This window comes from Heptranchias perlo, chromosome 4, assembly GCF_035084215.1.
Source record: "Heptranchias perlo isolate sHepPer1 chromosome 4, sHepPer1.hap1, whole genome shotgun sequence".
In the NCBI taxonomy this organism is placed as follows: Eukaryota; Metazoa; Chordata; class Chondrichthyes; order Hexanchiformes; family Hexanchidae; genus Heptranchias; species Heptranchias perlo.
The window spans coordinates 22,210,013-22,227,247 of record NC_090328.1 but is presented as its reverse complement, the minus strand read 5'-3'; the positions used below and the strand labels follow the sequence as shown (position 1 = coordinate 22,227,247).

General features: G+C 46.6%; 1 protein-coding gene across 3 annotated transcripts in view; it reads right to left on the bottom strand.

The window, feature by feature from the left end:
• The window catches only part of LOC137320767 (solute carrier family 22 member 4-like), a 141,419-nt gene that overhangs the window by 12,418 nt on the left and 111,766 nt on the right, over nt 1-17,235 (bottom strand). The window contains exons 11-12 of one of the 3 annotated variants that reach the window (XR_010962645.1): nt 11,121-11,287; nt 2,137-3,089 (exon numbers count right to left, since the gene is read on the bottom strand). The exons of 1 other annotated variant lie outside the window; for it this stretch is intronic. The gene's annotated coding sequence lies outside the window, so the exon portion shown is untranslated. Of the gene's footprint in view, nt 1-2,136; nt 3,090-11,120; nt 11,288-17,235 lie in introns of those variants that run through there. One more of the 3 variants, XM_067982560.1, reaches the window with a different exon arrangement.

The window sequence follows — 17,235 nt, the reverse complement described above, 5'->3', positions numbered from 1 at the left end:
AGGAAGCGGCCTGCCTCTGCCACCAAGCAGGCCTGGCTCGAGGTGGCAGAGGGGGTCACCTGCGCCACCAACATATCGCCCACCTGCATACAGTGCAGGAGGCGCTCCAATGACCGCAGTAGGTCAGCCACAGTGAGAACACGTAGTCTTTCCCCTACACTCCGTCTGCCACAACACTGCCCCCACCCCACATCTCCTTCGGCACCGCCAACACTACTCTGTCACATCACCCCTCATACCCACTCAAACCCCATCCTCATCTTACCTGCACCTACTCACCTCGCCAGTACTCACCCACCACTAACACGCAACCCAATCCTCATACAATCTCATGGCTCTATCCCATACTCACCCTCTCGTGCATCTCTCTCACGGCCAGCCTCACTCAACCTGCCACCACCTGTGCTGCAGCCACAGGGCATGAATCGCATATGTGCAGTAGGCAGCGTACGGCAAACGTGTCGTGAGCATGAAGGGGATGCACAAGGGTGTCTGAGGGTTTGCCATGGGTGTTACCTATATTGAATTTCAGAGCAACAAACATCACACATTATATTGGCACCACCACTGCCATGTCTCCGCGAATCCTGTCTGTTGTGTCCAATAATGCCCTCTCCTGAGGATCACTATGAGGACCCACCACTGATGCCACCCATTGTGTCACTGCAGAGTGGGTGTAGGTGTATTTGCAGGGCTCTTCCGCGCAGACGACTGAGAGACATCGGCGGTGTACCCGGCTGCACCCTGGAAGGATGCGGAGGAGAAGTTGTGGAGGGCAGTGGTGACTTTGGCAGCGACAGGTAAGCAGATGGTGCTGGGGCCAGCCAGGAGCAGCTCGGCATGAAAGAGCCTGCAGATCTCCATGACTACATGTCGAGTGAATCTGTGCCTCCGTGTGCACTGCTGCTCAGAGAGGTCCGGGGAGCTGCGCCTTGGTCTGTGGACCCTGTGGCGAGGGTAGTGCCCTCTGTGACGCATCTCTCTCTGCGGTAGCCCTCCCTCCTGCTGGACAGGTGGATGTGTCACAGCACTCTGTTGTGGAGCTCCACGTGTCAGAGGTGGACGGCGTGGATGGCGAGGCTGGTGATGCTGTTCGCCCTCCGAGGGGGTCATGACTGCAGCTACGACGGACCCCATCCGCAATATGTACATCTGAGGGGGTCCCCAAGGTAGGCACATGTGTCCGGACCCCGGGGTGAGTGTGCAGGTTGGTGACTTCGACCGTCCGGAGGGGGGTGGTGGAGGCCACACTTTGTCCCAAGTGACAGAGCGGCCTCCTGCAATGGGTGAGGGTCTCCCCCCCCACCTGTCAAATGGACCTTTGCAGCTGCCACAGGCTGACGGCTGCAACACGTCCAGTTCAACTCGGACTGTTTCCCCCAGTGTGTGAAACAGTCCCATGTTTCTCCAAAATCACACACAGTCCCTTAATCAGGTCAGTTAATGACCTGAACAAGCAAAATAAATACACTCAAGTGGCATCCCGCTGGCTTTAATTGCCTGCGGGATTCCCACCAGCGGGGGCCACGCACGCAGCCCCGCACGTCATCGGGGAACCCGGAAGTGGGCGGGATCGTGGCGGGTTCCCGTCACGTGACTGGATATCGGGATTTTCGGGGACCCCCCTCTGGAAACCCACAGGAAACCCGACGGTAAAATCGAGCCCCATGTCTTTGTATTAGCTATTAGATCAAACCCATTTATCTCTATTTCTGCAACTAATTCATTTATCTTGTTACGAATGCTCCGTGCGTTCAGATAAAGTGCCTTTAATTTTGACTTTTTACAACTTCTTCCTGCTTTGGCCTTACTTGTTGATGCTCTATTAATGGTAAATTCTCTGTCCCTTCCTGCCACGCTCTTGTGTCTAAATTGCTCCATCCTCACTGAAAGTGGACAATTTATACAAAGATACGTATAAGGTTACAAGTTCTCAAATCTCCTGATCTTTGTACAAATTACAAGCTCTTGAATAAGGGTGAGCAAGCCAGCTAAATGACAGCAATCACAACAGCAACAGCACAGGATAAAAAGATCTTCCAGCATTTTGGAAGATCTATTAGTTAGAAGTTCAATAAAGATACAGAATGCAAATGTAAATTGTGCTTGCATTATATATTTTTGAAAAATCAGGATCTTATTACCAATATTTGATTATATACAGCAATAAATTACAAGAGCCTAGAGATGACTGTTAACAATATTAGCAATATTAATTTGACATTCCTTTGTGTGTTATTTTAGCATAGTTATTAACTTACCTATAATATATTAAAATCTTACATCGGCACACACTTCCTGTTTAGAAAACCTTATTTCTTGTTGTCACATTCTTGTTACACTTTTATGTCATCTTACCATTATAAATTCTTATGTCATATTTATAGTGGAAACTGCCCATGTAAATTTGTCATGTTGTAATTACACCCTCTCACCAGTGATGGCACATTAGCACCTCACTTTTGTATCTCCCAGCTCCTGAATGCAGAGAAACTCCGATGCTTCAACCAACTCTACTTCTCTGCTTCTTGCCATAATTGTTGTTATTTAACCATAACTAATAAAATATAATCAAAGTATTGTACAAAAATAAGAATACAATGTATGTCTTTAAAATAGGCACTGCATTGCATCTGCACACCCTGGTCCAATTAACCCCCGCCCTCTAACCTTGCTTCACCAAAAGCCTGCACTTGATCTTAATTCTCCATGTGCAATGAATGCCATGGGAGATCGGCTGATTTAAAATCAATAGGCTACTGCTTGCATTACAAGCAGACAGATGAATGATATACCATGCATTATTTGTTCATCTGCTAGCATCACCAAAACTAATTTCTATGCATGGAAAGCATTTGTGAAACTGTGAAATTGTATATATTCAAGTAGTGATTGATTTTCTGTCGAATATTTTTGATATTTTATTTGCATTTTATTTTGATTTAATTTTATAAAGGTAATAAGTCTTTGGAAATGTTAGCATTTCAAGAAAATTTGGATGGCTTCCACTTTGATCTTCAAATATTGTTCTGTTGCAGCTTTTCATGCTTGTCTGCCTCAGTAATGATGCTGCTCATATCTGTTTATACCTGCAACAAGAAAAGTGTAAACACAACCAATCAAATTAATATGATTTACTAAGCTCATAGCTTGTTAGCAAGGGGTCAATGAAAAGTGCGTTAGTGGCTTTCGAAAAGGAATTGGATAAATATTTGAAGGGAAAAAATTTGCAGAGCTATGGGGAAAGAGCGGGGGAATGGGACTAACTGGATTGCTCTTACAAAAAGCCGGCACAGGCTCGATGGGCCGAATGGCCTTCTTTTGTGCTGTTATGATTCCATAATTATGTTTCTGCTTTTAATGATTTACTTTACTGAAATCATTCCACTACTAACAAAAGTAACTGTATCTGTTAAACCACTGTTGATAATATTCTCCTCTGGGGCATATGTATATTTGCTTTTTAGGCTTCCATTAACGGGACAGCTCAAATATCCACATCTTGTTGTGACGAAGAAAACTGTTGTTAGCAAACTAAGATAAAAAGGTAGACAAAGCAAGCTCTCATGAAAGTAGATCCTTTTTGATTTTGGGTATAACAGCTTTGGAATTTGCTGATAGCAAAAGAACATATGGTTACATGCTATCCAAAGCTCTCAGCTCAGGATACTGTACACTGTATCAATCATCGAGTACACAAAGCAACATTATTGTGAATGTAGATTGAGAATGAATACGTCCATTAATAATCTTTGAGATACCAAAATTTTATGGGCCGCATTCCATTGCATAATACTCAATAGAGATTTAATGCAGCCTCATAGGGGGTGACATTTCTCTTTTAATGAAAAATGGGAATGCTGGTTTTTCTCCAGAATTATCAATCTGCAATTGGCAAAAATGGAGTGAGAAGTAGCAGGATAGTTTGTCAAAGTAATAGATATACAACTAAATATATATTTGTGTGCCATAATATGCATTATAGCAACCATGACACTTTCTGCTTGTTACCGGCAAAGGTGGCAGATCCTGTCTAATCAGGAGTCAGCTAGATCATTTATCAAGATTTCACATAGGTGAAATTTAGATCTATTTGGAATGAGTTTAAAAAGCGCACAGAGGGCAGAGTTTTCTACTTGTGCTCTCACTAGCTTGCCATTCCCCTCCTCCCCGGGATGGAGTGGATCGCCCGCCCATTGTAGGACCCTCCCAATTTTCATCCTATTGAAAATTGGGCAGTTCTTCAAGGAGCAGGTGATCTGCTCCACCAGGTTACTGCCCAGGCAGTTAGGTTGAAAATGACCCTCACTGACTCCACAAACAACACTTTTCCATCAATAAATGTTTGCTTCTGGACTTTGACTTTGTGCACAGTTAATTAGTCTCAGACACAAGCTGCTCTATTTTATAGACAGCAAGTGAACATATAGGGATAGAAATTGGTATACATTGCATACGTGTTTTGGGTGTAAAATGGTCGCAAAGCATACCAAGTTAGCAGTAGGACAGCCTGTGCCCAAATTGCACAGGCGGTGGTCACAATATTAAATTCGTACGGCCCTTGTTTTAGGCATTGCGAGTGAACGCGTTAAACAGGCATTGGGCCAGAAATCGCTCCGGAAATATCAGTGGAGATCAGTAGCGTTCTCCATTTATAGTGGTGAATTGAAGGAGCAAGTTCCCACGTTTGCACACGCGCACTAAAACGCAGAAATCATGAACTTGCTCCGAGTGGTTTGCCGGCAATATGACAGCTTCGAATTAAAGGGGCATCGCACGCTGCAATCAGAGAAATAATTGAAAAAGCACCAACTTGCTTATCTGCCCACCTGGAAAGTAACTAATTACGCCACCAAACACCGGGTCTAAACTAAATACCGGGTCTAAACTAAATTTTAAAAGCGCTGTTAGTCTTAATGATTGCCAAACCACTAAAAATTACATTTCAAAAACATGGAGTCTCATATCACTCTTTATTTTAATAGTTTTTGGTCATTAAAATTTTTTTTAAATTAAAAATGTTTTAAAAATTATTTTTCCCTTCTGTATCTTTTCTTTAATTCAATTATTTCTTAGGTTTTTTATAATAAAAAAATAAAATTTGTTTTTACAATGACATCCAGAATACTAACTTTAAATGAAAAATGTTTGCTTGAGCAATGCAGCTGAATCTGTGGGCATGACTTCTCTTCCTGACAGATTTTGTGGGCGTGTCTTCTCCTCACAGACGTTCCAGCCGTGCGGCAACTCGCTCTGTGCAGAGGCTGCGTTGACAGCGCACATTTTGTTTAAACTTCAAATTCAAGCAATTGGACGGCACAGAGCCCGCAGTAAGTATTTTCGTTAATTAATTTCGCAGGAGCTGCGGTGAGCATTGCCTCGCCGCTCTGTGCGATTCCTGGCCCATTATGTCACTTAAATATGTAAATTGGGGACGTAACGCCTCTTGAATGACCCCATCCGGAAATTAGTCGGCAATGAGCGGGGCAGGCGTCGGGTCTGCCTCGCTCAGGATTCTACAGCAGCCAACGAAAGCTAAGTTGAAAATAAATCTCCTCTTAATAAAACCATTCCTGTGGAGCCAGGTGGAACAGGCGGAGCAGGAGTGCTCCTCCAACTCCGCAGTAGTTTCGATTGCAACATCACCCCCACCCCCCACCCCACTCCAAAGCTCACTCCAATCCCCTCTCCCAGAACTTACCTGAGGGCAGCTGCTGGTGAGGCAGGTGGTCTGACATTGATCTCTTCGCTCGGCTGAGCTACCTGTGGAGGTGCAACCAGTACTGGCAGCTTGTGCTGAATATGCTGACGGGACTCGAGGAACAATTTCCATCGGTCCTCGGGCCTTTTGGTTTGGGCACACGTTGGTCGTGCAGTGCTGAGACTTGGCCCAGGCCAAAATCTACCTCATAGAGTAACAGTTATTACACATAGTGAATAGTTGAGGCTCCAACATAGATTCCTGTGGGACATGCTACCTCTTCCTCTACTGTAAATAGTCACATCCTGCCAATTTGAGTACCTGCCCATTATCCCTACTCTCTTTCTCCTGCCGCTCAGCCAATTTCCTGACCAGGTCAATAATTTGCCCTCAATTCCAGGAGCTTCAACTTTAGCCAACAGTCTCTTATGAGGGACTTTATCGAATGCCTTCTGGAAGTCCATACAAATAACATCCATAGATATTCCCCTGTCCATTACTTTGGTCACCTCTTCAAAAAATTCAATCAGGTTCATCAGGCATGACCTTCCCTTTACAAATCCTTGCTGCCTCTCTCTGATCAGCTGGAAATTTTTCAAGGTGTTCAGTCACTCTATCCTTAACTATAGACTCTAGTAATTTCCCGACAACAGATGTTAGGCTAACTGGTCTGTAATTCCCTGTTTCCCTCTTTCACCTTTTTTAAAAAGCGGAGTGACGTGCAATTTTCCAATCTAAAGGAACGGTTACTGAATCAAGAGAACTTTGGAAGATTACAGTTAGAGCATCTGCAATGTTCTGACCTACTTCCTTTAAAACCCTAGGATGGAAACCATCTGGTCCTGGGGATTTGTCACTCTTTAGTGCCATTATTTTCTTCATTATTGTTAATTTGCTTATATTAATTATGGTGAGTCCCTGTCCCTGATTCAAAACTAGTTTCCTTGGGGTGTCCGACATGCTATCCTCTTCCTCTACTATAATTACTGATGCTAAGTAATTAATTAACATGTCCGCCATTTCCTTATTTTCATTTACAATATCTCCATTATCAGTTTTTAAGGGCCCACATTGCTCTTGACCACTCTCTTTTTCCTAATATAATTGTAAAAAGTTTTTGTGTTGATTTTGATATGCCTTGCAAGTTTCTTTATATACTCCCTTTTTGTAGCTCTTACTATCTGTTTTGTCACCCTTTGCTGTTCTTTGTATCTCTCGCAATCACCAGGATCTGTGTTATTTTTTACATTTTTCTATGCTTTTCTTTTAGTTTTATTTTGTCCCTTACCTCTATTGTTGTTCATTGCTTTTATTTTTTGGCAAGTGGAGCTCTTGCAAATTAGGGGTATAAATCGGTTCTGTATTAGGTTAAATTCTTTTTTGAACACCTCTCACTGATCATCTGTCGCTTTACCCATTAACAGATTTGCCCAGTTTACTGTGGACAGTGTCTGTCTCATTCCATTGAAGTTGGCCTTACTTAAATTTAAAGTCTTAGTAGCTGTAATGGGTTTCTCCCTTTCAAACACAACGTTGAACCCAATCATATTATGATCGCTGTTAGATAAATGTTCATGCATCATTAAGCTGTTAACTAAATCTGGCTCATTAAGTCGGGAAACTGGAGTTGAGGTAGAAGATCAGCCATGATCTTATTGAATGGTGGAGCAGGCTCGAGGGGCCGTATGGTCTACTCCTATTTCTTATGTTCTTATGTTCTTGTTACTCATTATTAAATCTAATATGGCCTGTCCCCTTGTTGGTTCCAGGACATATTGGGCGCTAAACTGGGCCGTGTAGCGCCCGTTGTTTCGGCACTAGACAGCCTCTCCAACATCCAAGATGGCGTCTTGGATGCGCACGCATGTTTCCAGCATGACGTGCGCCAGACTCCATCTTGGTACAGGAGTTTGCGCAGGCGCAGATAAGAAATGCTGGAATCATGTAAAGTAGGGAGAAAATGGCTTCAATCAGTGTGCAATGCTGATTTAAAGTGATAGACACCATTTTGGGACTTAATGCTCAACTCAATGCACAGTCTCAATCCCAACCATCTGAACGTGTCTTAGAGTGCCTGGAGGACCCCCTACCAGCGTTATTTAAAAGGGCCATGCAGGATTTACAGGTTAGTGGCTGGATTATTGCCTCTGGCTGCCATGACATTTGTAACTGTTTTTGGAGGTCTCCTAGACTTTAATACTAGGCCACGGGGACATAGCCTAACATTTAGAGCCAGGACGTGCAGGAGTGAAGTTAGGAAATGCTTCTACACGCAAAGGGTGGGAGACGTTTGGAACACTCTTCTGCAGACAGCAGTTGATGCTAGCTCACTTGTGAATGTTAAATCTGAAATTGATAGATTTCTGTGAACCGAGGGTATTAAGGGATATGGGGCTAAGGCGGGTATATGGAGTTAGGTCACAGGTCCACCATGATCTCACTGAATGGTGGGACAGGCTCAAGGGGCTAAATGCCACTGCCACTTGCTGCCTCTTAATATGCACCACCTTCTCCTGCAAGAAAGTGGGACATGTGCCTTGGTTATGTACCTGTCATGGTTGAATAGCTGCCAGAGTGTGTGGCCTGTGAGTTGTGGGCAGGCGGCTTGACACAGTGGTAATGTATAAGGACGATAGGAAGCATTTGTTTGGAAGAGTTGAGTACTGATGGAAAGAGTTTATTGGTATGTGGGGGGTGGGGGGTGCAGTGCGTGGTGCAGTTGGTAGGAGACGCCACTTGACAGTTGACCTCACTCACCTTGACCATTCATGTCAAAGCATTGAACTTCTACCTGCACTGCATCCATGTTCATGATGCTGTGTGCCTGGCATTGACTTCGTCCCCCACTGCCTCCCACTGTCTTTTGAGTATATGTCTGGAGGACCTCTTGCCCCCCCCCCCCCCCCCCACCGCGGATATAGGATGTCCCTCCTTCTGTCCACCTCATGCCCCCAAGGTCGCTAGTGCATCAGCAGAGAACCTTGGTGCATGCACTCTCACAGACCTGGTACCAACTCAGATTGGCAGATTGATAAGGTCTGGCAGATTGGAGGATGTGGAATTTAGTAGTGTGCAACCTTTATTCAATGTTTTAACATAACTCATCAGTGTGTAAACATGGGGATGGGATCTGCATCTGTGTGGTACATGTGCGATGTCTGATCTCTGTTCAGACTCCATGCAGTCAGTAGTATGTTATTTTCAGCAAATAACAGGTACAAACTACCTTTAAGAGATTTTTAAGAAACATCCTCCCTTTAAGAGATGGAGCTCCCTCTGGTGGTGGAAAGTGTGAATTGCATTCATTCCATGTGCAAGGCCTTCAGCTGCTCTCTCCAAAATATTTATATTGACCACATTTGGGCAATTTAAATCTGAGATAGATAGCTTTTTGGCAACCAAATGTATTAAGGGATATGGGCCAAAGGCAGGTATATGGAGCTCGATCACAGATCAGCCATGATCTTATCAAATGGCGGAGCAGGCACAAGGGGCTGAAGGGCCTACTCCTGTTCCTATATTCCTAAGTTCCTATGCTCCTTATCCAATTTTCCCCCCATTGTTGCAGAAAGCTGTCCTGAAAATTCTCAAGAAATTCACTACCTTTCTGAAATGAGCTCATCTGCTTATCCCAATCAATATAAAAGTTAAAAGCCCCCATTAAAACCACTCTGCCTTTGCTACATGCTTGCCTAATCTCTGCATTTATACATTCTGCCACCTCACAGCTGCTACCAGGGGTCCTACACACAACTCCCACTACTGTCTTAAATCCTTTTCTATTTCTTAATTCTACCCATAAAGTCTCCACTGCCTGCTTACCTCTCGTTATATCCTCTCTTAGCATTGAAGTAATTTCATCCTTAATCACTAAGGTTACTCCTCCCCCTCTACCAGTTTCCCTATCCTTCCTGTAGACCTTATAACCTGGTATATTCAGTTCCCAGTCCTGACCATCTTGCAGCCATGTCTCTGAAATGACTATCATGACATACCCTCTAAGTTGAATTCGCGCTTGCAATTCATTCAATTTGCTCCTTATACTCCGTGTGATTGTGTAAAGAACGCTTATTTGGGCCACACACTCTATCCTGTCCTTCGAATGTTGTTTTTCTCAGACATTCCTTATTTATTTCTCTCCTGATTTAATTACTTTACATCTCATAGTTTTCCCTTTACCTGTAGTGCCTAAAGCATCATTTCTGACTATTATTCTACTCTCTTCCTTTTCATTTGTTTTAGAATTATTATTTATCCTACTTTCTCCACCTGAGTCCTCCCCCCCCCCACCATTTACTAGTTTAAAGCCCTTGTTACTGCCCTATTTATCCTTTCCGCTAGGACCCTGGTCCCAGCCCAGTTCAGGTGGAGCCTGTCCCAACGGTACAGCTCCTTCCTGTCCCAGTACTGCTGCCAGTGTCTCATGAAATGGAATCCCCCTTTCCCACACCACTCCTTCAGCCACGTGTTGGTTCCCTAATCTACTTAACCCTACGCCAATTTGCACGTGGCTTGGGTAATAATCCAGAGATTATAACCCTTGAGGTCCTGTTTTTTAATTTAGCTCCTAGATCCTGATACTCCCTGAACAGAACCTCTTGCCTACTCTTTTCTATGTTGTTGGTTCCCCACATGGACCCCAACGACTGGTCCCCCCCCCCTCCCTCTCCAATATCCCTTCAAGCTGGTTCAAGATGTCCCTCACCCTAGCAGTTCTCTTTATACCTACTCCAGGCAGGTGGGCTGAGGATACAGGGTGGTCATGTTGCAAATGGTGGTAAATTATGTGCGCTTTGATTTACATTAATTATCCCCTGTTTTAAATATTAAAAGGATGTTCTCAAAATAAAAAGGTGTGAGAGTAATCTAAGTGGCTACTAAGCCTGGATGGAAAATTGCGTTCAGTAGATTCCAGCCGGGGCCAACTGGTTCTGATGACACCCAAATCACATTAGCAGAAACAATCCCAGCAGCTGGAAATCTTTCATTCAAATCTTTCCCTGATAACTTTCCCTCTTTTCCTTCTTTGAGATCTGCCTGATCTTCTCTCATGCCTGACCCCTGGGTCAGAATTCTATTGTGCACTGGTAACATGTTTCTCTGTGCACTATTTTAATAAAGCCATGAATGAGTTAACAAATCTGCTAAAAATAGCAGAGAGAAATTTCCACGCCTGTGCTGCTCCCCACATGGGCCAAAGAGAATTGTGCAGCAAACGCCATAGTAACCGACACGGTACCTTCCTGGGAATATTCTCCAATCTTTGATCTAATCCTTTGTGGAAAAGCTCCACTACCTGGTAAATTTCCTGTTCAACCATTTAAACTTGTCACTTTGAAGGCTTGCCAACTAATATCCAAAACTATGTCCTTATGCTCATGTGATTATGGGTTGTGATTCCTGTAGTGATCAAATTTACCTTCCTCAACTGGTACTGACAGTGAAAAGAGCAATGGGCTGGCGCGTGCAGTTTCAGTTGTGGGCAGTGCAGATGTTGCTGGAGGTGGGAGATGCAGCTGTTACAGGTGGCACAGATGTTGCCGAAGACTTCTGACTGGTGCCTGGAATGAGAAGCTCCAGATGAATCTGCGGTGTGAAAAAAAATGAAGTTAAGAGTTAATGTTATCATTTTATCTTCACGATCATCACAATTATAATTGCATGTTACTCAACAGTAAATAAGTTTGCATTGAGTAAAATTATTTTATTTATACTGGATTCACTGTATTTGAGAACGTAACATATATTGTAGAATATTGTTTAATATACAAAACATGATAGGGTAGAGGTTCCGCTTGTTTGCTTTGGTTTTATCAGCGTGATTCGAGTTTCCGCAATTTTTTGCACTGGTTCAAAAATAATTTCACTGAAGCCGACCCTGTCGACAAAACTGGCCACTCCCCCCACTCGAAATAATGAGGATGGCGAGTTTCTGTCGATTGGGCCTGTCCGAGGAGGGTCTTCAAATTAAGCTCATTTTCTTAGGCGCACAGGCACTAGTAGGCATTTTCACATATTAAAAAATATTGAATTTACTAAGAAACTGACTAGTGTATGCCAATGAAAGTAATTAATGGTTCAGTATAGTTTTTTTAAGTCATTTTCAGAGATTTAAAATCAGGTGGAGGACTGGAGACTCTTATTAAAATGGTTATTTTTTGTGATAAACCTATTTTCAGCTGCATTAATAAAACTGCACCAGGTTACCACTCTTAAATACATCTTAAATACATCAATGCATATTTTTTATTGCAAAGAAAAAAAAAGTAGACGATTACACTCAATTAAACTGCCGAATTGTGCTGGTTTATGGAAGATTTTACATTGGTGATTATGCAAATGCATCTTAGCGGAAACTTGAACTGTAACCCAACCAGCGCAATTTTCAGGCGCAATTTGCACCCAACTGCCGATTGCAGATTGCGCCCAAAGCGGAAACTCTAGGCCGATACATTGACCCATCTCTGGAGGTAATTTCTATCACAAAGTGACCAACCTCTTGCAGGTTTCATCGGAGAAGCGTTGTAGAACTTCCCCTTCAGCCATTGTTTGCATTTTTGGTTCTTCAGCATTTCCATCAGACTCATTTGCTGAAGTTACTTTTTACATGGCTACCCATTTATATCATGAACTGTTTTTGAGTACCCTGCCAAGTTCTTTAGTTGCCTGGTAGATACTTCACATGCCCCCTTTCTAGAGTTGAGGTTCAGTGGTTCTTTATGCAAACCAGACTTTATTGTCCTTCTCCACTTGAGTTACTGCATTGTTTTGGGCATTTTCCACCCAATTTTGCAATCGTATTTCTGGTGGAGAATCTCTGTGTGACAAAAATGGAGTACTTTTGTCCATAGTTTCTAGGTTTTCTCTTTGTGCTCCATTTCTAGCTTAAAATAGGCTCTTTAAGAAAGATAACACCCTCAAAATGGCTTCTGCAACTGCACGCTGGCAGTTTGGTATTCTTTTCTTTTAACTCTGCATGAAGTACATAAAAACAGTTAATTACTAACATGTACACATCTGACAAAATATGTCACCCAGTACACCCCAGTGCTCGAAACAATTAATGTGCAATACCTGGCTATTCATCAACCAACACAATCTAACAAGGATAGCCCTAATCTAGATAGCATTTGTCGAATATCATAAGTATCCATCGGTAGGCTGTTGTGTGAGTGTTATGGAGTTTGATGTCCATTGTCCTTTGTATTGCAGACTGATTTTTCGACGGCAATATTGTATTCCAAAGGGTTTTATGGGTATGGGAGTAAGACATCGTGGATACACCAGTTTTTGTGAATTTACCTTATGGCTTGTTATGGTACTTGAATTTGCTTATTGCTGCTATTTAATGATTTGGGTGTTGATTATCCATCCTTTCCACCTAGGGTTGCCAACTCTGGTTGGATGTATTCCTGGTGGTTTCATCACATGTCTTCCCGCCTCCAACTGCCGAACCCAGTAAAAGAGCCTTTTTTAAAAAGCTCCAATATTTTTACAACTAATAAACAAAAGTGTTCAAAGAAAATGACAAAAACACACAATCTTTTTTATGTCTCTATGATTTTTCTCCCAGGTTGCGGCGGATAAAGGAGGGCCCGAGAGCAGGAGAGCTGAGCTAAGGGAGATCGGAGGGGGATAAAGGAGGGCCCGAGAGTGGGAGAGCTGAGCTAAGGGAGATCGGAGGGGGATAAAGGAGGGCCCGAGAGTGGGAGAGCTGAGCTAAGGGAGATCGGAGGGGGATAAAGGAGGGCCCGAGAGTGGGAGAGCTGAGCTAAGGGAGATCGGAGGGGGATAAAGGAGGGCCCGAGAGCAGGAGAGCTGAGCTAAGGGAGATCGGAGGGGGATAAAGGAGGGCCCGAGAGTGGGAGAGCTGAGCTAAGGGAGATCGGAGGGGGATAAAGGAGGGCCCGAGAGTGGGAGAGCTGAGCTAAGGGAGATCGGAGGGGGATAAAGGAGGGCCCGAGAGCAGGAGAGCTGAGCTAAGGGAGATCGGAGGGGGATAAAGGAGGGCCCGAGAGTGGGAGAGCTGAGCTAAGGGAGATCGGAGGGGGATAAGGGAGGGCCCGAGAGCGGGAGAGCTGAGCTAAGGGAGATCGGAGGCGGATAAGGGAGGGCCCGAGAGCGGGAGAGCTGAGCTAAGGGAGATCGGAGGGGATAAAGGAGGGCCCCAGAGTGGGAGAGCTGAGCTAAGGGAGATCGGAGGTGGATAAAGGAGGGCCCGAGAGCGGGAGAGCTGAGCTAAGGGAGATCGGAGGGGGATAAAGGAGGGCCCGAGAGCGGGAGAGCTGAGCTAAGGGAGATCGGAGGGGATAAAGGAGGGCCCGAGAGCGGGAGAGCTGAGCTAAGAGAGATCGGAGGTGGATAAAGGAGGGCCCGAGAGCGGGAGAGCTGAGCTAAGGGAGATCGGAGGGGGATAAAGGAGGGCCCGAGAGCGGGAGAGCTGAGCTAAGCGAGATCGGAGGCGGATAAAGGAGGGCCTGAGAGCGGGAGAGCTGAGCTAAGGGAGATCGGAGGCGGATAAAGGAGGGCCCGAGAGCGGGAGAGCTGAGCTAAGGGAGATCGGAGGTGGGTAAAGGAGGGCCCGAGAGAGGGAGAGCTGAGCTAAGGGAGATCGGAGGTGGATAAAGGAGGGCCCGAGAGCGGGAGAGCTGAGCTAAGGGAGATCGGAGGCGGATAAAGGAGGGCCCGAGAGCGGGAGAGCTGAGCTAAGGGAGATCGGAGGCGGATAAAGGAGGGCCTGAGAGCGGGAGAGCTGAGCTAAGGGAGATCGGAGGGGGATAAAGGAGGGCCCGAGAGCGGGAGAGCTGAGCTAAGGGAGATCGGAGGGGATAAAGGAGGGCCCGAGAGCGGGAGAGCTGAGCTAAGGGAGATCGGAGGGGGATAAAGGAGGGCCTGAGAGCGGGAGAGCTGAGCTAAGGGAGATCGGAGGGGGATAAAGGAGGGCCCGAGAGCGGGAGAACTGAGCTAAGGGAGATCGGAGGGGGATAAAGGAGGGCCCGAGAGCGGGAGAACTGAGCTAAGGGAGATCGGAGGGGGATAAAGGAGGGCCTGAGAGCGGGAGAGCTGAGCTAAGGGAGATCGGAGGGGGATAAAGGAGGGCCCGAGAGCGGGAGAACTGAGCGAAGAGAGATCAGAGGGGGATAAAGGAGGGCCCGAGAGCGGGAGAGCTGAGCGAAGAGAGATCAGAGGGGGATAAAGGAGGGCCCGAGAGCGGGAGAGCTGAGCTAAGGGAGATCGGAGGTGGATAAAGGAGGGCCAGAGAGCGGGAGAGCTGAGCTAAGGGAGATCGGAGGGGGATAAAGGAGGGCCCGAGAGCGGGAGAGCTGAGCTAAGGGAGATCGGAGGGGGATAAAGGAGGGCCCGAGAGCGGGAGAGCTGAGCGAAGAGAGATCAGAGGAGGATAAAGGAGGGCCCGAGAGCGGGAGAGCTGAGCTAAGGGAGATCGGAGGTGGATAAAGGAGGGCCAGAGAGCGGGAGAGCTGAGCGAAGGGAGATCGGTGGGGGATAAAGGAGGGCCCGAGAGCGGGAGAGCTGAGCTAAGGGAGATCGGAGGGGAAAAAGGAGGGCCCGAGAGCGGGAGAGCTGAGCTAAGGGAGATCGGAGGTGGGTAAAGGAGGGCCCGAGAGCGGGAGAGCTGAGCTAAGGGAGATCGGAGGTGGGTAAAGGAGGGCCCGAGAGTGGGAGAGCTGAGCTAAGGGAGATCGGAAGGGGATAAAGGAGGGCCCGAGAGTGGGAGAGCTGAGCTAAGGGAGATCGGAGGGGGATAAAGGAGGGCCCGAGAGCGGGAGAGCTGAGCTAAGGGAGATCGGAGGTGGGTAAAGGAGGGCCCGAGAGCGGGAGAGCTGAGCTGAGCGAGATCGGAGGGAGGGGGATAAAGGAGGGCCCGAGAGCGGGAGAGCTGAGCTAAGGGAGATCGGAGGGAGGGGGATAAAGGAGGGCCCGAGAGCGGGAGAGCTGAGCTAAGGGAGATCGGAGGTGGATAAAGGAGGGCCCGAGAGCGGGAGAGCTGAGCTAAGGGAGATCGGAGGTGGGTAAAGGAGGGCCCGAGAGCGGGAGAGCTGAGCTAAGGGAGATCGGAGGGGGATAAAGGAGGGCCCGAGAGTGGGAGAGCTGAGCTAAGGGAGATCGGAGGGGGATAAAGGAGGGCCCGAGAGCGGGAGAGCTGAGCTAAGGGAGATCAGAGGGGGATAAAGGAGGGCCCGAGAGCGGGAGAGCTGAGCTAAGGGAGATCGGAGGGGGATAAAGGAGGGCCTGAGAGCGGGAGAGCTGAGCTAAGGGAGATCGGAGGGGGATAAAGGAGGGCCCGAGAGAGGGAGAGCTGAGCTAAGGGAGATCGGAGGGGGATAAAGGAGGGCCCCAGAGTGGGAGAGCTGAGCTAAGGGAGATCGGAGGCGGATAAAGGATGGCCCGAGAGCGGGAGAGCTGAGCTAAGAGAGATCGGAGGTGGGTAAAGGAGGGCCCGAGAGCGGGAGAGCTGAGCTAAGGGAGATCGGAGGTGGATAAACTGAGACCAGCGGCGGAGTTCCAGAGGTGACGTCACTAGTGAAAAAGTGACGCGGCACAGGGGAGGCAGCTGATTGGTAAGTAGGTTCAGGTGTGTATTTCTACTATTCTACAGTGCAGCAACTAAAGTAAAAAGAAAGGGAAGGTCTGCAGGTCTTATAGCAAGTAACGTTTTTTTAGTGAATCAAGGCCCCTAGTGTAATCAACATTTTCTAAATTAAGAGTAATTTAAAGGAGTAAACTCCTTAAAGGGAGTAACTAACGAGCTTAATCTAAGGCAAGTCATGTCAGCAAAGCTTGCACCTGTGATATGCTCCTCCTTCGCTATGTGGGAAGTCAAGGACACTACATGTGCAGGAAGTGTGACCACCTGCAGCTAATGACTAACCGTATTTAGGAGCTGGAGCTGCGGGTGGATTCACTGTGGAGCATCCGTGATGCTGAGATTATCGTGGATAGCACGTTCAGTGAGGTGGTCACACCGCAGGTAAAGATTACGCAAGAAGAAAAGAAATGGGTGACCGCCAGGAAGAGTAGAAGGACTCGGCAGGTAGTGCAGGAGTCCCCTGGGGCCATCTCCCTCTTAAACAGATATACTGCTTTGGATACTGTTGGGGGAAATGGTTTATCAGGGGAAAGCAACAAGAGCCAGGTTCGGGGCACCACGGGTGGCTCTGCTGCACAGGAGGGGAGGAAGAAGAGTGGCAGGGCTATAGTGATAGGGGATTCAATTGTAAGGGGAACAGATAGGCGTTTCTGCGGCCGCAAACGTGACTCCAGGATGGTATGTTACCTCCCTGGTGCTAGGGTCATGGATGTCACGGAGCGGCTGCAGGCCATTCTGGAGGGGAAGGGTGAACAGCCAGTAGTCGTGGTCCATTTCAGTACCAACAACATAGGTAAAAAAAGGGATGAGGTCCTGCTCGGTGAACTTAAGGAGTTAGGAGATAAATTAAAAAGCAGGACCTCAAAGGTAGTGATCTCAGGATTACTAACAGTGCCATGTGCTAGTGAGTATAGGAACAGGAGAA